This window comes from Scyliorhinus canicula, chromosome 6, assembly GCF_902713615.1.
Source record: "Scyliorhinus canicula chromosome 6, sScyCan1.1, whole genome shotgun sequence".
Classification (NCBI taxonomy): domain Eukaryota; kingdom Metazoa; phylum Chordata; class Chondrichthyes; order Carcharhiniformes; family Scyliorhinidae; genus Scyliorhinus; species Scyliorhinus canicula.
The window spans coordinates 78908759-78931467 of NC_052151.1; the positions used below are offsets into that span (position 1 = coordinate 78908759).

General features: G+C 49.8%; 1 protein-coding gene across 2 annotated transcripts in view; it reads right to left on the minus strand.

The window, feature by feature from the left end:
* The window catches only part of klhl32 (kelch-like family member 32), a 385844-nt gene that overhangs the window by 319751 nt on the left and 43384 nt on the right, over window positions 1-22709 (minus strand). The window lies entirely within an intron of this gene.

Sequence of the window (22709 nt, forward strand, 5' to 3'; positions counted from 1 at the left end):
GGGAGATCTCCCATGGCAGTGCTCATGTTAAACTGGAGGATATATTGTTTTATAAGGAGAGGAGCGTTGTACAATGTAATGCACAATGTATTATGAATCAATAGGCAAGGTGCATCTGTAAGCAACCTTAAGAATGCTAGGTTAATGGCTGTAATTAGGTAAATCTCAAGGTCAACGAGTGCAATGTTTTTTTGGTTCTGTAGAATGGCACCTGTTTCCGAATACCGAGCTGGGTTTCCAGTCTGTTTAACAAAAAAGCATGCATTGTCTGAAATTGTTCAGAGTTGGACCAAGTGATGTAATAACAAATACCGCAGGACGCAAGAATTGCAACAATCTGGTTAAGCCTCAGAGAGTGGCCGGAAGATCACCGGTCAGTGTACAGAGTTTGTAGCTGGGTTGAAGATGATAGTTTATTGACGTCCGGCAGTCTTCAGTGGCATTGTTCAGAGCTACTCGGATAATACTGTTTTCAAAGGTCAAAAGCAAATGCAAAAAAAATCCTTCTGCTGCTAGCATGATGCTCTGTTCCTTTCAGACAAAAAAGTTTAACCGCTGAGTAAATACTGGGGAAGGTCAAAGCTAAATATAGGTCTTTTCAGATTACAGGTCAGAAACCTAACTTTGTTTCTTTCCCAAAAAACAGGCTGCAACTGGATTCCAAGGTGGCGCCGGAGCGTGGCGACTCTCTGCAATCTCTCCCCTGCAGATCCTCTTCCGACATCTTTTATAGTAGCTAGTGGTGTCCCTCAGGGATCCGTGTTGGGCCCACAATTGTTCACAATTTACATTGATGATTTGGAGTTGGGGACCAAGGGCAATGTGTCCAAGTTTGCAGATGACACTAAGATGAGTGGTAAAGCGAAAAGTGCAGAGGATACTGGAAGTCTGCAGAGGGATTTGGATAGGTTAAGTGAATGGGCTCGGGTCTGGCAGATGGAATACAATGTTGACAAATGTGAGGTTATCCATTTTGGTAGGAATAACAGCAAACGGGATTATTATTTAAACGATAAAATATTAAAGCATGCCGCTGTTCAGAGAGACTTGGGTGTGCTAGTGCATGAGTCACAGAAAGTTGGTTTACAAGTGCAACAGGTGATTAAGAAGGCAAATGGAATTTTGTCCTTCATTGCTAGAGGGATGGAGTTTAAGACTAGGGAGGTTATGTTGCAATTGTATAAGGTGTTAGTGCGGCCACACCTGGAGTATTGTGTTCAGTTTTGGTCTCCTTACTTGAGAAAGGACGTACTGGCGCTGGAGGGTGTGCAGAGGAGATTCACTAGGTTAATCCCAGAGCTGAAGGGGTTGGATTACGAGGAGAGGTTGAGTAGACTGGGACTGTACTCGTTGGAATTTAGAAGGATGAGGGGGGATCTTATAGAAACATTTAAAATTATGAAGGGAATAGATAGGATAGATGCGGGCAGGTTGTTTCCACTGGCGGGTGACAGCAGAACTAGGGGGCATAGCCTCAAAATAAGGGGAAGTAGATTTAGGACTGAGTTTAGGAGGAACTTCTTCACCCAAAGGGTGTGAATCTATGGAATTCCTTGCCCAGTGAAGCAGTTGAGGCTCCTTCATTACATGTTTTTAAGGTAAAGATAGATAGTTTTTTGAAGAATAAAGGGATTAAGGGTTATGGTGTTCGGGCCGGAAAGTGGAGCTGAGTCCACAAAAGATCAGCCATGATCTAATTGAATGGCGGAGCAGGCTCGAGGGGCCAGATGGCCTACTCCTGCTCCTAGTTCTTATGTTCTTATGTTCTTATAACCGTTACCATAGTATGTTCTTTAATTATCTATGATAGCATGTTCTACATAGCCATGAATGGGGCGATCTGCCAGGACTGTAAGCAGAACAATACTTTTCACTGTATCTCATTTATGACAAGAAATAAATCTAATCAAAATAGAATTGGCTTGGCTGTACTATTAATAAGAAGCACGGTGGCACACTGCTGACTCTCAGCGCCAGGAACCCGGGTTCAATTCCGGCTTTGGGTGACTGTGTGGAGCTTGCACTTCCTCCCCTTGTCTGTGTGAGTTTCTCCCGGGTGCTCCGGTTTCCTCCCAAACCCTAAAGATGTAACGGTTAGGTGGATTGGCCATGACAAACTGCTCCTTAGTGTCCAAAAGGTTAGGTGGAATTATGGGGATAGAGCAGGGTTTGGGCGTAGGTGATGTGCTCTATTGGCGTGTCGGTGTAGACTTAATGGGCTGAATTGCTTCCTTCTGCAGTGTAGGAATTCTATGATAACGTATGCTGCAAGTCATTAAACAATTACTATGACACTTTTATATCATATCTAATCCAGAATCAAACTGGTAAAAAAGATAGCCCCAATTTACCTTCAATGACCTCGTTAAGCACTCTCCGTGGCCCCGCCACTTTTCCTTCACAAAAGCGTAAAGAACTCATGAATGTCATAGATCACAGAATCATAGAATTTATAATTCAGAAGGAGGCCATTCGGCCCATCGAGTCTGCATCGGCTCTTGGAAAGAGCACCCTACCCAAGCCCACACCTCCACCCTATCCCCATAACCCAGTAACCCCACCCAACACTAAGGGCAATTTTGGACACTAAGGGCAATTTATCATGGCCAATCCACCTAACCTGCACATCTTTGGACTGTGGGAGGAAATCAGAGCACCCAGTGGAAACCCAAGCACACTGGGGAGAACGTGCATACGCCACACAGACAGTGACCCAATCCGGGAATCAAACTTGGGACCCTGGAGCTGTGAAGCAATTATGGTAACCACTATGCTACCGTGCTGCCCTGTCACACATTTAAGAGTCCCTTTTCAGTAGTATTTGCTGCTTCCCCTCCAAATAAAACATTGCCCAGCAGTCAAAACTTAATCTTGAACCTACATCGACTCTAGTTTCTCTACCACCTCCCCCCATGCTCTCCGAGCTCAATGAATCCATATAGAATGGAATGGAATGTTGACCCTAATTTCTAGAGGGTTAGAGTACAACAGTAGGGAAGTCTTGCTGCAACTGTACAAGGTACAGGTGAGACGACATCTGGAGTACTATGAGCAGTTTTGGTCTCCTTACTTAGGAATGATATTATTTAATTGGAGTTGGTTAAGATAAGGTTCCTAGGATGAGCCCTGATATGGAGGGGTTGTCTTATGAGAAAGGGTTAAACAGATTGGGACTTTAATTTAAAAGAATTTAAAAGAATGAGAGGCGATATTATTGAAGCATATAGGCCGCATTTCGCTTGCTGCGTTGCACTCAAGCGAGAGCACAACGCGGCTGGAAAATGTCGGGAGAGCACTCCTGCAGCTTCCCGGCAGCCTCCATACTTCGCAAGTGAACGTCGGAGCCGGAACTCCACTGCAAATAGGCGTGACCAAATGCCGCTCGTGGGTCATAAACCTACTTACGACCTATCTCCCGGGCTCCACCAGCCTCTGACGATTCTCCGGTCTCCCTCGGGAGGCTGCAGCCAGGCGCCAGTCAGTGCTGGTCCAAACGTGGACCAGGTGGAATAGCACCTGGGGGGTCTCTGGGCCATTGGAGACCCCCTGGGTGTTCAGGGTAAGTGCAGGATGGCTCCCTGACCCTCCTCCTGGAATGTGGACACCCAGGCACTGCCAAGGTGCCCAGATGGTACTGCAAAGCTGGAAGAAGCACTGCCAGGGTACCAGAATGGCAGTCCAAGGGGGCCACTGCCAAGGGTCAGCAGCTGAGGGGGGCCATGCCCATGAACTGAGGGTGGATGGCAGTGTTTGAAGGGTAGGGGAGTGCAGGGCAGGTAAGTAGGGGCCTCCGGAAAGATGGGGTGATGGGTGAGGGTCCCAGAAGGGAGGGAGTGCTGTAAGGCAGCTTGGAGGGGATCTCATAGCAGGTGTCCTCACTTGAGGAATGTGAGGTAGTGGCTATGTGTGTGTGTGTGTGGGGGGGGTGACATTTCTCATGGGTGAGGGATGTGGGGAACTCACAAGCCCACTTAGAGATCGGGGCACCCTTTCAAAATGGCGGCCCGATCTCGGAGTTCATTTCCTCAGTGCTAAGAAAATTCTAAGTGTGGGCTAAACCAGTGAGAAACTCCCAGGGTCCAAAAAAGTGACCATGTGATTGAATAGCGGTGGGGAAATCAGAGAATTGCGCCCATAGGATTTTTAAGGGGCTTGACAGGGTAAATACTGAGAGGATGTTTCCCCTCACGGGAGAGTTTAGGACCAGAGGATATAGTCTCAGAATAAAGGGGTGCCAATTTAAGACCGCGATGAGGAGGAATTTCTTCTCTCAGCTGGTTGAGAGTCTTTGGAACTCCTTGCCACAGAGCTGTGGGGGCAGAGTCCTTGGGTATATTTAATGTTGGGACAGATAGATTCTTGGATCAGTAAGGAAACCAAGGGTTATGGGAAAAGGGTAAGAAAGTGGACATGAGGAATGTCGGATGTCGGATAAGCCATGACCCTACTGAAAGGCGGAACAGGCTTGGGAGGCCAAAATGCCTAGTCCTGCTTCTATTTCTTATCGTCTCATGTTCCTCCATTGATTCTATCCTGATTGAACTGCTGGTCACCCAACCTTTCTTCCTAGATCCACGATCACTGGTCTCGCAGATGACCCCTCCTCCTCAGGTATTTCTCCCTCTCCTCAAAAACTACCGTGGCCATTTCCATTATCAAAACATCCAAACTCAACTCATCTGCCCTGACAAAGTAACAAAGTCCAACAACCTTAAATATATTGTATTACTTGCATTCCTCCAATCAGGTTATCCATCATCTCATAATATTAAAACAGCTCCAACCAAAGTCAGGAGAGAAATTGTCTTTAATCATGGTACATTAACCTTCCTTGTCCTGACTGCAACCTTTATTAATGAAATACACCATCCTCCTCAATTGGTCTTCTGCCATTGCCCAGACAACTAGACTGCCCTTGCTAGCTTCCTAATTTTTAATATAGTTTTGAACTGCCCCCTTCTCATTTGCCTATTATGACCTCCTTTACCCGATTCCCATGCCTTCTTCCCCCTTGCTACATCCATCAACTTCCAACCATTTCTCATCCAGTTCTGCGACTGAGCCTGACGATCATTCTACACTTGTCACTTTGAAAATAAAAATCAATCTACGGGCTGGATCCCTGCTCTACGTGTAAGCTACAGCCCAAAAGCATCCATGCCTTCCTGCCTCCAGCCCTACTTTATATCTATCCCACTGAACTCATCATCACAAATTGTTGCATCACCCAGCATAGCATCCATCAAAAGAGACAGAAAAATAGGAAAGTTGAAAAAGACAGAACAGCAAAGCGTAACAGTTTTCAAAATGCCTCAAGATTTGATTAATTATGGGCAGCACGGTGGCGCAGTGGGTTAGCCCTGCAGCCTCACGGCGCCGAGGTCCGAGGTTCGATCCCGGCTCTGGGTCACTGTCCGTGTGGAGTGTGCACATTCTCCCCGTGTTTGCGTGGGTCTCGCCCCCACAACCCAAAAGGTGTGCAGGCTAGGTGGATTGGCCACACTAAATTGCCCCTTAATTGGAAAAAATTATTTGGGTACTCTGAATTTTAAAAAAAAGATTTGATTAATTATTCTAATAGCCTGTATTATGAAACTTCTGCAGTTCTCATCGGCTGAGCAGTAATATACATTTTGCCAAGTAAATGTAACACTTCTGATATTCTTGAAGTTTTGCAATGAATACATGAATTTGGTAAATAGACGTAAGCTATCAATATTCCTGTGTGTTTTGTACACCTAAGAACTAAGATTAGTCCTTAGCATGTAGGATATTCAGCAGTGTTAGGCACTTAAATTAGTCTCAGTTGCAATTAAATGTCTTTGTAGGAGCAAGTAGATGACTCAACCTCAGTTGCCATTGTTATAAGCATTAAGGAGACTTTGACTGATTTTGCACCCAAATTCCAGCCAAGTCAGCACAAAGGATTAGAGAATTTAAAATTCAAGTAAATTACACCCAAAACACTGACCCAAATGATTTATGTGATTTTTTTTTTGCTGATTCAAGGGTCAATGCCTGCAAAACATGGAAGCCTCTCCAAATGTTCCAAAAGCCACATTTTAGAAGTTTCTCCATAACAGAAAATATTTAATTTACTCAGAAACTTCCACCAATGAATCTGGTAAATAGTTATCCTTTTTCCTTAATTAGAAAGTGATGTTAAAATCAGGTTACTTGTTGGTGGACGTCGAGGTAGGTTTATGTTCAATGATAAGACCATTTTCAGCGCTTAATGAAACTGCTGAGCTGCCACTTTTAAAAACATCAAGAATACTCTTTTTTTTAAATAATTTTTATTCTCCTCCTTTTTCACATTTTCTCCCAAATTTACACCCAACAATAAACAATAACAGTAACAAATGTCAATCAAACAAATGTAATGTCAATCCCCATATCAATAACAATTCCATCCTCCCACCAAACCAAAACATTGGCCCATTTGTTAACATAAACAAATGACAGAAAGGAATGAAAAGAAATGCTACATTGCACTGCTAAATTGCACTGATTCCTCAAAGATTTTATGTTTGTGATTGTGCAAATGAATTTGTGCAAATGAATATTAGCAGAACCTTGAATTGTCACTTAACCATCACAATTTTAATGCAGATTGCTAATTGGGACCATCACCCTCTTACTTATACTCACTAAAATGTCATATAGAACATTACATATTTGCTGTGGGCATTTTCATTCTGTAAGATGCTTGTGATGAAGTAATGTATTTCACCGTGTCCTGCCTCACAAAAAACACAAACTAATCAATTTTTGCACAGGCCCAACACAGCTGCATTAGAGGTTTTCTGCAAGGATAATTGTCTCAGCACAGGATTAACTATCATTCCTTTTGAGCAATGTGCTTGTTTCTGGAGGAAGTCATTTCAATATTATCTATCTGCAAATGATAAAGCATTGTGAACAAAATAAATGCTAGCTATGATCATTTATAGCTCAGATGGAACCCATTTCACCCATCAAGTACATTTATATGAAAACATTGCTGCTTTCACACCAGTAATTTATTTATATGCCACAATAAACGTAACAAACATGAACAATGTTTCACAAATCCAACCCTTGTGATTGCTGTCAACAAAGCTCATTTAGCTGCCAACAGGAAAGAATCAGTGTCGCACATTATAGCCATCTGTTAGCCTGTTGCAAGGTGATTAAGATGTGGCCCCACATGACACCCAAAAATGATTTTGAAAAATTGCCACCTGGGAAAGGAGTATCATACTATTTAGTGCACTACGTATGCTATATTAGCAGGTAAATACTGATTCTTGGGACACACTTCACGATAGGAGAATAGGAGCTATGTTTAGAACATAGAATATACAGTGCAGAAGAAGGCCATTCGGCCCATCGAGTCTGCACCAACCCACTTAAGCCCTCACTTCGACCCTATCCCCATAACCCAATAACCCCTCCTAACCTTTTTGGTCACTCAGGGCAATTTATCATGGCCAATCCACCTAACCTGCACATCTTTGGACTGTGGGAGGAAACTGGAGCACCCGGAGGAAACCCATGTAGACACGGGGAGAACGTGCAGAGTCCGCACAGTCACTCAGTGGGGAATCGAACCTGGGACCCTGGCGTTGTGAAGCCACAGTGCTATCCACTTGTACTACCGTGCTGCCCAAACTCCTATCTTCAGCTAAGATAGTCTCCTGCAGTTTCATGACCACAACTTGCTTCAATACAAGGTTCTGATGGAAGATCATGGACCTGAAAGTTAACACTGTTGTCTCTCCAGAGCAGGAAATATGCTTGATAATTTTCAAATGATTGCCAAGGCAGGAGGTGATGATTTGTGCCATTCAACCACTGCCAATTCTCTCTCTTCAACGGTTACACCAATCAAATTTCCCTTCCCATTCTGTAGATCCATTTTTCTTTAAATAATTACTCTATTCACTTCAAATTACATTATCAGACTTCTGCCTCATGAACCAAAGTGCTGAAAGATCCTTGTAAACTCCCTCACCTGAAAAAGATTCTGACTTTCTCTTACTTTGAGCAATAATCCCGAGTCGATATCCCTTATTACTGATTCATCCATTGCCATAAGCAATTTTTTACTCTTTACCATCTGCGGATTTTTTGTAATCCTTGGAACCTCCAATACATTGACCTTAACCTCTCTGGTCAATTGAAAAATGTCCCAATTTTAAAGATATTTCTTTCCAACTCAAATCTTGCATTGTTGGTATATTTCTACTGAAAACCTGGTGCAGGCTTGGAAGGCCAAAGGGCCTGTTCCTGTGCTGTACTTTTCTTTGTCCTTTTGTTCTTTACATCTCCATCCCCTTAGATCCTTCTTTTCCTCATATCCCAAATGTTCCACTTTATTGGTGGAATTTTGCCATTTTCTGGCAAGTGTCAACTCAGGCAGGAAAAGTGGAGTGCAGCCTACCCGTTTTTCCCACCACATTTTACAAAAGGTAAGAGGCTGGTTGCACGACGTTATGCACCTCATGGCGTGGACACTCCTGCCACCGACCCCCTTTCCATGGACATGAAAATAATTCACCATAGAATTCCTCTGCTTCCTCCCCACCATCAAACTCCCTCCAAGCACCCCCCACCCCACCCTCTACAACAAGGAACTCCCAGCACCTCATACAAAGAACCCCCTCCCCCTCCACCCGTAGCACTGCCAGGGTAGCAGTGCCAGAGGTCAGGATCCCCATTACATCATTGGTATGGGTTTGGGGGGGGGGGGGGGGGGGGGGGGGGGGGGGGGTTGAAATAATTGAGTGAGGAAATCTATTGGTATGAAAGCCGTTTTAGGTCTCCCACTCAATTCTCCACCCTCTCCCTCCGCCATCCCCCCCCCCCCCCACCCCCCCCCCCCCCCCCCCCCCGCACACACACACACCCTCACTCTGGAAAAGAGGGCAGAAAATCCTTCCCTCTCCCCCCCCCCCCCCCCCCCCCATGTCTGTAACTACCACCAATCTGCCCACTTTGTCCAACCACATCTATCTGCAGTATATCTCACAAGTCTACTGGACCTAGAATTTTGCATCATCAGTAAATCTAAAAATCATTCCTCTTGCACCTTATGTCAATATAAATACTGAAGTAGGAAATATCCTGACTACCTAAAAAATATTATTTATCTCTCTCTGCTTTGTTTTTTATCCTGCCCCAAATCATCACTGTCCACATCAGTACCTTCCCACTGACCTGTTTGCCTTAATATTTAAAAATATTTTATGCAAGGCATTTTCATATAAACAAACAAAACCAGAAGAATATTCATACAACATTATAAATAACCAACACCCACACACACCCCCCACCCCCACTCCCCGATATCACCCCTTTCTTCCATCCTACCTTTCCCATTTTAACCCTCTTCCCCGCCCCTTCCCCCCCACTTTTGCTGACCCTTCAAACCTCCTTAAGTCAATAAACAGCTTCCACCTCCGAGTGAACCCATCAAGCGACCCCCTCAGGATGAACTTGACTTACTCCAACCTCAGGAATTCCACCAGGTCACTCACCCACAGCCCTGCTTTCGGCGGCTCCAAATCCCTCCATCCGAGCAAGATCCATCTCCGGGCTATCAGGGAGACAAAAGCCAAGACATCGGCATCTCTCACCCCTGGACTCTTCCGACACCCCAAATATCGCCGTTTCTGGACTCGGGGCCACCTTCACCCCAGCACCTCGGCATTACGTCTGCAAACCTCTTCCAGAACCCTTCGGGTACCCCCAAAGCATGTGTTACCGTCATATGTGTCCTACGAATTACTTTAAACTGAATGAGGCCTCGCCTCGCACACGACGAGGATGCATTCAATCTTCACAGGACCTCAGCCACATCCCGGCCTCCGCCTCCCCTCCCAGCTCCTCCTCCGACTTATGATTTATGTCCTCCACCAGTGCCCCCTCCCAGTCCATCAACTCCTTGGAGACCTCAGAGAACTTCCCCTCCCCATCTCCTCCTTCAACTGTCCCTTGTCCTGCAGTCCAGGGGGCAGAAGGCCAGGAAAGGATGGTACCTCTCCCCTCACAAAATCCCAGAACTGCAGGTACCTAAAACCATTCGCTCTGGGCAACTCGTATTCTTCCTCGAGGTTCTCCAGCGGCGTGAATCTGCCCCTTATAAACAGATCACCAAATCGCTCAATCCCCGTCTGCCGCCATCCCCGAAACCTCGTATCCAGCCCGCTTTGAGAAAATCTATGATTGTCACAGAATGGTGTCCACACCGAGGCACCCTCCAATCCCAAATGCTGCTTCTCTGCCCCCTAACCTGTAACGCCAACACAACCACTGGGCTCACGGAGTGTCTTTATGGCGAAAACAGCAAAGGAGCCTTCAACAATGCCCTTAAGCTCGTTCCCCTCCACAAAGCTGCCCCATCTTCCCCACACCGACCCCTCCCCTACTACCCATTTCCTGACCATGGCAATGTTTGCCGACCAGTCATACTTCATCATGTTTGGCAATGTCAGACCCCCACCCCTCCTCCAGAAAAGCACTCCTGCCCAGCATCATCTTCCCCACCCACACAAACCCAGAGATCAGCGCATTGACCTTTTAGAAAAACGCCTTCAGGACAAAGATTGGGAGGTTCTGAAACATGAACAGAATCCTTGGCAGCACCATTACTTTTACTATTTGCACCCATCCCAGCCAGCGATAATGGCAGCAGTTCCCACCTCATCTACTTTAACAACTGAGTCAAGTTCAACTTGTGCAACCGCGCCCAGTCCCGCGTCACTTAGATGCTAAAGTATCTAAGACTTGCCCCCACTACCTTGAATGGCAACTCACGTAATCTTCTCTCCTGCCCGCGAGACTCAATTGGGAATACCTCACTCTTTCTCATACTCAACTTGTATCCAGACAACCGGCCAAATTTCTCCAAAATCCCCATAATGCCCCCAATGCCGCAGGGGCTGGTTTAGCTCACAAGGCTAAATCGCTGGCTTTTAAAGCAGACCAAGCAGGCCAGCAGCACGGTTCGATTCCCGTACCAGCCTCCCCGGACAGGCGCCGGAATGTGGCGACTAGGGGCTTTTCACAGTAACTTCATTGAAGCCTACTCGTGACAATAAGCCATTTTCATTTTCATTTCATTTCAATGGGTCCGAAATGTGTAACAGCAGGTCACATACAGCGGGAGCCTAAGGTTGGTGCCCACCGCCCCCCCCCCCCCCCCCCCCCCCACTCACACACACACACACATGCACACAAACCCACTCCAATCCCCCGACACCCCATTCCAGCGGCTCTATCGCCAAAGCAAAGAGCAACGGGGAAAGTGGAAACCCCTGCTCGTCCCCTGATGCAATCCCAAAACATCCTGAACTCACTCAGGTCATCCGCACACTTGTGAACGGTGCCTTGTATAGCAACCGGAACCAGTCCACAAACCCCTGCCCGAACACAAACCGCCCCAGCACCTCCCACATGTATCCACACTCCACTTGGTCAAAAGCCTTCTCTGCATCCATCGCCACCATACCTCCACCTCCTGCCCCTCCAAAGGCATTATAATTAAATTGAGTAGCCTCCTCACATGCGCCGACAACTGCCTCCCTTTTACGAAACCCGTTTGCTCCTCGCCCATCACCCTTGGGCCACAGTCCTTAATCCACGAAGCTAACACCTTCGCCTATAACCTGCCGTCTACATTCAATAACAATATAGGGAAGTAAGGCCCACAGTGCTCCGCATCCTTGTCCTTTTTCAATTTAAGGAAGATAAAGCCTGTGGAAGTATAGGGGAGTGTTTCCCCCATCTCCCACCTTTGTTATACACCCTCATCAGCAGTAAACCCAGGTCCTGCCCGAACCTTCATAGAAAATTCCACTGGGAACCCATCCAGACCCGGGGCCTTCCCTGCCTCATCACCTCCATGCTCTCCATCACTTCCCGCAACCCAATACCTGCACCAACTCCTCCTCTACCTTTGAAAACTCTAACCCATTCAGGAACCACCCCATTGTCTCCCCCCCATCGTTGCCACCTCCGTCCGCTCTGCCTTCTCCCTGTGTGCTCGAATTTAAATAAACTCCCCCTTACCACCAGCACAGCTTGGCGGACGAGACATTCCCAGTATCATTTAGCTCCATGTACCCCCGAATGGCAGCCCTCACCCACTCACTCACCTCCTCATCTGCCAAGAGCCCCACATCCAACCTCCACAACGAGCGCTGGGACCCCACCTGGTCCATTCGCAAATCCTCATCCGCCAGCAATGCCTTATCAGGCACAAAAAAGTTAATCTCGGAGTACATCCGGTGCACGTGGGGGAAAAGTATGAAAATTCCTTCACACACAGCCTCCCAAAATTTTACGGGTCTACCCTACAACATGCGCCATAAACCCTTCAGCTCCTTCACCACTGCCGATACCTTCCCCGATCTCTGGCTCGACTGGTCCAAGCTCAGCTCCATAATCATCTGGTCCAAGCTCAGCTCCCTAATCGACTGGTCCAAGCACGGCTCCCTAATCGACTGGTCCAAGCACGGCTCCCTAATCGACTGGTCCAAGCACGGCTCCATAATCGACTGGTCCAAGCTCGGCTCCCTAATCGACTGGTCCAAGCTCGGCTCCCTAATCGACTGGTCCAAGCTCGGCTCCATAATCGACTGGTCCAAGCTCGGCTCCCTAATCGACTGGTCCAAGCTCGGCTCCATAATCGACTGGTCCAAGCTCGGCTCCCTAATCGACTGGTCCAAGCTCGGCTCCCTAATCGACTGGTCCAAGCTCAGCTCCCTAATCGACTGGTCCAAGCTCAGCTCCATAATCGACTGGTCCAAGCACGGCTCCCTAATCGATTGGTCTAAGCTCAGCTCCATAATCGACTGGTCCAAGCTCGGCTCCCTAATCGACTGGTCCAAGCTCAGCTCCATAATCGACTGGTCCAAGCTCGGCTCCATAATCGACTGGTCCAAGCTCGGCTCCCTAATCGACTGGTCCAAGCTCGGCTCCATAATCGACTGGTCCAAGCTCGGCTCCCTAATCGACTGGTCCAAGCTCGGCTCCATAATCGACTGGTCCAAGCTCGGCTCCCTAATCGACTGGTCCAAGCTCGGCTCCCTAATCGACTGGTCCAAGCTCAGCTCCCTAATCGACTGGTCCAAGCTCAGCTCCATAATCGACTGGTCCAAGCACGGCTCCCTAATCGATTGGTCTAAGCTCAGCTCCATAATCGACTGGTCCAAGCTCGGCTCCCTAATCGACTGGTCCAAGCTCAGCTCCATAATCGACTGGTCCAAGCTCGGCTCCATAATCGACTGGTCCCAGCTCAGCTCCATAATCGACTGGTCCAAGCTCAGCTCCCTAATCGACTGGTCCAAGCTCGGCTCCCTAATCGACTGGTCCAAGCACAGCTCCATAATCGACTGGTCCAAGCTCAGCTCCCTAATCGACTGGTCCAAGCTCAGCTCCCTAATCGACTGGTACAAGCTCGGCTCCATAATCGACTGGTCCAAGCTCGGCTCCATAATCGACTGGTCCCAGCTCAGCTCCATAATCGACTGGTCCAAGCTCAGCTCCCTAATCGACTGGTCCAAGCTCAGCTCCATAATCGACTGGTCCAAGCTCGGCTCCCTAATCGACTGGTCCAAGCTCAGCTCCATAATCGACTGGTCCAAGCTCAGCTCCATAATCGACTGGTCCAAGCTCGGCTCCCTAATCGACTGGTCCAAGCTCGGCTCCCTAATCGACTGGTCCAAGCTCGGCTCCCTAATCGACTGGTCCAAGCTCGGCTCCCTAATCGACTGGTCCAAGCTCAGCTCCATAATCGACTGGTCCAAGCTCGGCTCCATGGCCGTATTAAAATCCCCCCATGATCAACCGGTGTAAGTCCAAGTCAGGAATCTTCCTCAACACCCCCCTCAAAGTCTACATCATCCCAGTTTGGGGCATAAACGTTTATCAGGACCACCGGCAAGCCCTCCAGCTTCCCATTCACCATCACGAACCTCCCCGCCCCCCTCCCCCGGGTCTTCCTCAATATTCCCTACCTCAAATGCCACCCGCTTATTCACCAGCACTCCACACCCCTTCATCTTCATATCCAACCCCGATGGAACACCTGCCCCACCCTCCCTGTGCGTATCCTGCAGGAAGGCCACGTCCGCCTTCAGACTCCTCAGGTGTGCGAACACACATGAACGTTTGACCGACCCATTCAGTCCCCTCACATTCCATGTGACCAGCCAGCCCCCCCTCCCCAATTCCTCTGCTCCCCCCAATTCCCCCCCCCCCCGTTCATACTCCCCTAAACATCAGCAAAAGGTGTACTCACCATCGATTTTCCCTCATGAACAGCCTGCCCTCCGAGAGTCTTGAACACAGACCATCACGCGAACCCGTTTCCCATCCACCGACTGTTTACACCTCCCGCTGCCTTGGGAAAATGGGCCGTAAAATGAAAGAACCCCCCACCCCGGCTTATTCACTCTTCCAACTTCATCCATCAGGCAGGAGATACAAAAGTCTGAGAACTCACACAAACAGGTTCAAAAACAGCTTCTTCCCCGCTGTTACCAGATTCCTGAATGACCCTCTTATGGACTGATCTGATCTCATCACATGTCTTCTCTGCTGGATAGCACACACGCACGCACACGCGCACATCCCCTCCTCTTCGCCAGTTCTGCTCCCAAGTCCTGGTACACATGCAGCTCAATCTCTTCCCAGGTGCACCTCCTAATCTGCCTCGCCCTTCGAAAGATCTTCTACTTATCCAGAAAGTGGTGCAACTGCACCACCATCACCCTTGGCGGCTCACCCCTTGCGACTCATCAGTGCCCTATGCGCTTGGTCGGCCTCCAGGGGCCAGTCAAAGACCCCCTCCCCATCAGCCTCTCCAACATTTTGGCCACGTACACAAAACCCCCACCTCACCCACTAACAAGGCCAACTGCTCCTCATGCTCCCCTATTGCCTCCTCCACTTTCTGGATCGCCCGCCGCTGGGGCTCCAGCCTCTGTTCCACTCTCTCGATTCCCGATATAATCGGTTCCACCATTTTGACCATATATTCCAGGGCCTTCATCTTCTGCTGATGGAACTTTGCGTTCAAAAACTCCACTAGCCGCTCTGTTGGCCACTGGGTGGGCAGAACAGCCCCCTTGCCCTCCGCCATCTTATCCTGTGGTGCACCATGAAGAATCTCCTGTTCCAGCAGCTCTTTTCTTCTCGCCCCACTCCTAGTTTATGGATCCAGCCACCAACCTCACCAGAGGAGTAACACCTTCTAAGGCCATCAAATATTTTGCCTTTCAAATATTTTGCCTTTCCGGTGGGGAAAAGATCAAAAGAATACTGCCTTGAGCAGGAGCCACCAAATGTGCCACCATCACTCCATGGCCGCCACTAGAGGTCCATTTGCCTTAATTTTAAGAACAAGTCGCATGCAGCGATACAGAATGTAACAGAATGTAACACCATAGAAAGAAGCCATTCAGTCCAACCAGTCCATGCTCCACTCCTCCCATCCTTCCTCATCTAACATGATCAGCACAATTCTCTATTCCCTTCTCTCTTATATTCTTATGAAGCCTTGCCTTAATGGACTCTGTGCTATTTGCTTCAACCACTCCATCTGGTCACAAGTTCCATGTTCATATAACCCTCAGGGTAAAAAGGTTTCTTGTGAATTCCCTCTTTGATTTCTTGTTATATCTAATATTGATGGCCTGCAAGTTTTGCTCTTAATCACAAATGGAAACACTCCCACCCTATCAAAGCATTTAATAATTTTAATGGCCACTTTTATAATTTTTAAGGCCTCCATCTAACATCTTCTGAAAATTCAGACACAAAGGGCGGGATTCTCCAAACCCCCGCAGGGTCGGAGAATCGGTGGGGGGCGGCATGAATCCCGCCCCCGCCGATTTCTCTGGAACCGGAGATTCGGCGGGGGCGGGAATCGCTCCGCGCCGGTCGGTGGCTGCTCGCAGCGACCCCGCCCCCGGCGATTCTCCGGCCCGCAATTGGCCGAAGTCCCGCTCGTTCTTTGCCAGTCCCACCGGCGTAGATTAGACTAGGTCCCTTACCGGCGGGACCTAGCGGCGTGAGTGGGCTCCGGGGTCCTGATGGGGGCGTGGGGCGATCTGGCCCTGTGGGGTGCCCCCACAGTGGCCTGGCCTGCGATCGGGGCCCACCGATCCGCGGCAGGCCTGTGCCGTGGGGGCACTCTTTCCCTAAGCGTCGGCCGTGTCAGCCTCCGCGATGGCCGCGTGTAGGTGAACACCCCCCTGCGCATGCGCGGGGATGACGTCAGCCGCCACTGACACTCCCGCGCATGCGCGGACTCGCGCTGGCCGGTGGAGTCCCTTCGGCCCTGGCTGACGTGGCGCCAAAGGCCTTCCACACCAGCCGGCGGGGTGCAAACCACTCCGGCGCCGGCCTAGGCCCTAAAGGTGCGGAGGATTCCACACCTTTGGGGTGGGCCAACGCCGGAGTGGTTCACGCCACTCCATCCCGCCGGGACCCCACACCTCGCCGGATACAGGAGAATCCCGTCCAAAGTATTCAATACATTTCATTCATCCAGACACGGTTACTTACTGAGAAAAATCAATTAAATTAGTCAACCATAAACTGCACTTTGAAAATTCAGGCTAATCAGGGATATTCAGCATTTGTCTTCTCAGTATTAACTCATTTTATCTTATATAATGGGATCAATAAGTTTAACCGTGGCCATGGCTGATCTATAATTTTGTGATTTATTTTTTCCCCCTTTCTTAACAGGCCTGTAAAATGTACCATTCTTGATCCTGAGTTACAATTTGTTTCTGAAAATGTAATGCTTAGTAATTCATACTTCATTGTCAATCCATTGAAAATCTATCACCATGATTTTGTGCAGCGATTGGAATGGGAAGGGTCATATTTCTTTTCAGTTGACAAAAACAGAACATGCATTGCACATTATTTAATTAAACAAAAGCTTGGGGGTACATGTTCAATTAGTGCGTTCTCAATGAGACCACCTCAGTCAGAGACCTTTTCCCTTTTTCGAATTAAAACACGCCAGGCAACGGTTTCCTTGGTGCATTCCCAATGCCAACACCTCGACCAGAATCCACTTGCCAACAAATCAACATCCCTTTTCTCATGCAGCATAATCTGTTGCCCCCTTCAAAATTTGGTACTCTTGCATCTGCCCTGATGAGATTTTTTTAATTCATTCACAGGAGGTGGATGATTGGTTTGCAGCAAGACCTGCTGTAAAGCAACCACACCCTTGGGTAGTGACTAGTGTGACCTGGTTCAAGGAGAGTTTGGGAAGTCTCCTCATCTGCTATTGTCTAATGATTAGCTCAAAAAAAAGGCTTTCACTGTTCGATTGGTTTGGACAGGTGCATTCGTAGGAACAACTTGAGTGTCCCACAGAATGCTGTGACACCTGAATGCAAGGATAAGGAAATCTCAGCATCATGATTATTGAATCTAGTAATGTAGAGGCCTGGACTAATGCTTTGTAACAATGAATTAAAAACCCATCAAAGCAGCTGCGAATTTAAATTCAATTAATTAATAAAGTACGAAAGTGAGAGATAGTGACTGAGGGATATTAAGGGTTCATTTTTATCTAAAGTCTAGTCTTTCTATTATTTAGTAAATTAACTTCAAATTTGCTGTTTGGGTTAGAACTTTTATATGGTCTTACTACTTTGATTTAATAAATAAAAAATATTTTTGTTTATGTGTTTTTGCCTTTTTTATTATTTTGGTTTTTGTGGGGTTAATTTTTGTGAATTGATGACCTCTACGTTTATCTACACGTACAGGAGTTAAGCCCGCATCCGCCACTGACACTGGAGTGATGCTGGGTGTGACAAGCAAGCTAAAGAACATAAAGTAACTGATGGATAGAACGAAAGAGGGGAGTGCCCCAAAACAACGAGTGGAGCACAGCCCAAAAAGAAGAAGAAATGAAAACAAAAACTTATCAAGAACCCATCAAATTAAAGTGCGAAAATCTGGGTTGATCAGGCAATCCAACCCCTGTGGTGCCCGAGCACGGAAGGCCTCGCGTGTGCAAGTGGACACCGCATGCCCCCGCTCCAGGGACACCCGGCCGCAAACGAGGCCACGGAAGATGGGCAGACAATCAGGCTGGACAACCCCCTCAGTCGCCCGCTGCCTGGACCTATAAATGGCAAGTTTGACCAGGCCCAGGAGCAGGTTCATGAGGAGGTCCTCCACCTTCCCCGCCCCCCCTCGGCACCAGATGTCCATAGATCAGTAGCGTGGGGCTGAAGTGCAAAGAAAACCTCAACAACAACGCTGTAAAGAAAACAAAAAGGGAGTGCAGCCCTGGACAGACAACATAAACATGCTTCACGGTCTCCACCAGGCCGCAAATGTGGCAGGTCTCTGGCAAAGCCGTGAAATGATTTAAATGATGGTTGCACGGCACTGCCATGCGCAGCGCCCTCCACCCCAGGTCCCCTAGTTTTATGGGGAGGACACCTCCATAGAAGGACCTCCAGTGGGGACCTCCGCCGCCGGATGGAAACGAGGTACGCCAAGGCGTGTCCGGACGGTGGGTGAGGACAAGGAGGTGGAAGGTGTGCAACAGCAGGCTGTACAGGAAACCCCTCCGCGCAGCACGAAAGGGCACAAAGGGTATTTCCGCGAGGCAGCTCGAGCTGTGGTGCACCAGCACCGGGGGGGGGGGGGGGGGTTCCGGAGTTTGGGACCAATACCGTCCGAGCAGGGGTCCACTCAGACGGGATGCCACAGCACAACCGTGCCGTCTCGAGTCCAATTATGCGTTTTGAGACCTTGGGTAGCATTGGTCGCACACCGGACAGACACCGCTCCTCGCCTGGCTAGCTCGTAGGGTATCATCCAGCCTGCCCCTCCGCCACCCAGCATGTCCCCGATCCTGGTCACCCCGGCATCCACAGCCCTCCGCTCCGCCAGCCACCTGAATGGATATTGACGGAGGTGCGGATTCCTGAGCAGCGGCTCCCTTATGACAGCCACGATTCCTGACGGGGGGAAGAGAGCTGCGGCGTGTGGCAACCGTATTCCAGACTTTGAGAAGGTCCTGGTACAAGGAGGGCAGCGGCAACAAAGAGTGCTGAAGACCATTCCGGTCAACGAACAGGAGCTGCACGTCATAGTTCAGGCCGTGCACCTGGTGGAAGAAATACATCGCCAGGGAACACCATCGTGGAGGAGGCTCAACGTACAGGTATCGTTGCAGAGTCTGAAGGTGGAAAGTCGCAATCTGGGTGCGAAGGCACACCAGCGCTAAACTGCCCTCCGCAATCGGGGCGACTCAAGACCCCCGCAGCGACTCAGTGCAATCCTTTGTCCCAGAAGAACTGAAACAGGGTTCTCTGGATGCGTGACAAAGTCAGGGGGAGGGGTCAAAGTGACCAGCCAGTACCACAGCATGGAGACGATCAGCTGGTTTATGACGAGAACTCAATCCCTGTGGGACAACATTCAGAGCAGTCCTGTCCAGCGTCCCAGGCAAGTGGCGATCTTGGTCTTCAGCTCCTGCCAGTTCGGTGGCCAGGCTTCCTCAGCCAGGCAAAGATGGACTCCCGAGGAGAGGATGTTGGTTCGGCTCCAGCTGAAGGGCCTGAGCTCCTCTGGGAGGGGATCCATCCACCACTGACCGACCAGGAGTCCGGAACATTCAGCTCAGTTGATCCTAGCAGAAGACACGGCGGAGTACACAGCCTGGCACACTAACATCCTCCGCAGGTCACCGGGGTCAGTGAACATGAGAAGCATGTGATGTACCATCAATTGCACGCGAGACGAGTTGCTGAACAAAAGTATAGCTTTAATATACTAGATGTTAGTCCTGCGGTCGATTACAGTAGATGGACGACCGCCGGGAGTACTGGGTATTTATACCCCGCCTCCAGGGCGGGGTTAACTCAGCCTCTCGACCAATCGGGGAGCCGTCACATGACTGGTCTCAGCCAACTGGTCGAGAGGCACATGACTGACCAGGGCCAATGGTAAGCCGGAGTTCTGCACACCAATGGCAGGCAGCTATGCTAATCATACCACCACATTCACCCCTTGCGGAGAAAGAAGCCGGTGGGGGGGGTTGTCAACGAGAGTTGGGGGGTGGGGGGGGGGGGGGGAAACTGGTGGTATGAGTAGTAAGGAGAGAAAAAAAATGTATCCTTGGCTTCCCACTGGCCCAGACATTTAGCAACAGTACATAGTGTCCATACAAGGTCCATGGTGTTGTTGAAAGTTAAATGGACTCGATCAGCCTTTTCGTTGCCTGTGATGTCCTGGCAGACCGCCGCAGTGGAGTTGGTGACGTTGGTTCAGCCGATGGTGGTGGTTCAGCTGATGTCCTGGACTCCGGGAGCGATGGTCCTTGAACTATCTCCGTACCCGGGCTGGTGGTGGAGACGCCATGGATGGGGAAGGGGTGGCCTGGGTGGGGCGCTGGGGGAAAAGGGGCGGAGGGGGGGGTCTGTGGTGAAGGGGGGAAGGCCGCACACCGGCGAGTGCCAGGTCCCGGAGGGAGATCGTGTCCTGCCGACCGTCGGGGTACTCCACGTACGCATACTGCGGGTTAGCGTGGAGTAACTGGACTTGTTCCACCAATGGGCCGGACTTGTGCACCCGCACATGCTTCCAGAGCAAGATGGGTCCGGGGGCGGCCAGCCACGTCGGGAGAGGGGATCCGGAGGACGACTTCCTGGGGAAAACAAGAAGACGTTCATGAGGTGTTTGATTAGTTGTTGTACAGAGGAGGGAGCGGATAGAATGTAGGGCATCGGGGATAACCTCTTGCCATTGGGAAATAGGGAGATCTCTGGACCGGAGGGCCAGTAGTATGGTCTTCCAGATGGTACCATCTCCCGCTCGACCTGTCCGTTACCCCGGGGGTTATAGCTGGTCGCCCTGCTAGAGGCAATGCCCCTGCTGAGCAGGAATTGACGCAGCTCGTCGCTCATAAAGGAGGACCTCCGATCGCTATGTATGTACGCGGGGTAGCCGAACAGGGAGAAGATGGAGAGAAGGGCCTTAATGACGGTCGATGTGGTCATGTCGGGGCAGGGAATGGCAAAGGGGAAGTGGGAGTATTCATCGATCACAGCACGTCGTCAGCATAAGCCGAGAGGACCACCTCCATGTCCGGCTCATGCAAAACCAGCCCCGACAACCTCCTCCGCAGGAGGCACAGGAAAAGCTCCACGCACAGAGAATAAAGTTGGCCGGACAAGGGGCTGCCCTGACGCACCCCTCTCCCAAAACGAAAGGGCGCCGTCAGGAACCCGTTAACATTAATCTCTGAGGCAGCGTACAGTGATCAGATCCGGGCGACAAAGCGCATCCCGAACCTGAAAGCTCGCAGAGTCCCGAGCAAATACTCGTGTCCCACCCTGTCCCACCTCTCCTGGTCAAGAGACAGGAAGGCGCTCGACATACCAGTCCTCTGGGTGAAATTAATTATGTCCTGAGCCAGATGGATGTTATCATAGATTGTGTGGTCTTGGACTGTGTAGGACTGGTCAGGGTGGATCATGTGCTCCAGCACGGGGCCAAGGCGTAAAGACGTTGCCTTGGCAAATATTTTTGTAGACCGTGCTGAGGGAGACCGGTTGCCAGTTCTTAAGTAGGCGGAGATCCACCGTCTTGGGCAGCAGGGCAATGACAGCCCTGCGCCACGAAAGGGGCATCTCCCCAGTCGCGATACATTCCCCCAGGACCCCCGCATAGTTGCTCCCCAGGACGTCCCAGAATGCCCTGAAGAACTCCATGGTCAGCCCTTTCAGCCTGGGGGTTTTGCCCCGTGACAAGTTGTCAAGGGCGGCGTTCAGCTCTTGGAGATTGATGGTTCGATCGAGCTTCCCGGCGCCCTCCTGGCCGACCTGCGGCAGGTCCTCCCACAGAACTCTGCAAGCGTACTCGGTGGATGAATCCGGAGAGAAAAGGTCGGAATAAAAGTTCCTAAACAGGGTCCTGACCCCCTCCGGATCCGAGACGAGGGACCCGTCGTCAGCGAGCAGTGTAGAAATCTGCCAACGGGCCCCGCTTCCTCGTTCCAGCGAGTAGAAGAAGGGGGAGCCGCGGTCCATGTCTGTCTGGAGACAGATCCGCGACCTCACGTACGTGCCGCGGGACCCAGAAAGTTGCAGGTCCCTCAGCGCGCCCTTCTTCTCTCTGTGCACCAGCCCCATGGCCGAGTCCTCATCGGGCTGAGCGAGACGTGATTCGAGATCGAAGACTTCCTCAGCCAATTTGGTGATTGTGGAGTTCAGCCCCGCCGTAGACCCCTTCGTGTACCCCTGACATAAGACGCGGACGTGAGTCTTTTAAAAAAAATAATTTTTATTCAAATTTTTCAACAACAAATTTTCTCCCCACAGTCAAAGTAGACAAGGTGTGGTTCTACACCGAAACAAGAAAAGAACTCCCCCACCCCCCCCCACACAAAAACAGAATAATAAATAATAACAAACAACAAGCCCACCGTCGCAAAAACAAACCCCCTTAACCAGCCCCGAACCCCCCCCCCGGTTGTACCTCCGCCCCCCCCCCCAGGTTGCTGCTGAGACTGACCACCCTCTACCCCTTCGCCAGGAAATCAAGAAAGGGCTGCCACCGCCGAAAGAACCCCTGTACCGACCCCCTCAGGGCAAACTTCTCCAGCTTAATAAACCCAGCCATGTCGTTGATCCAGGCCTCCGAACTCGGGGGCCGCGTATCCCTCCACT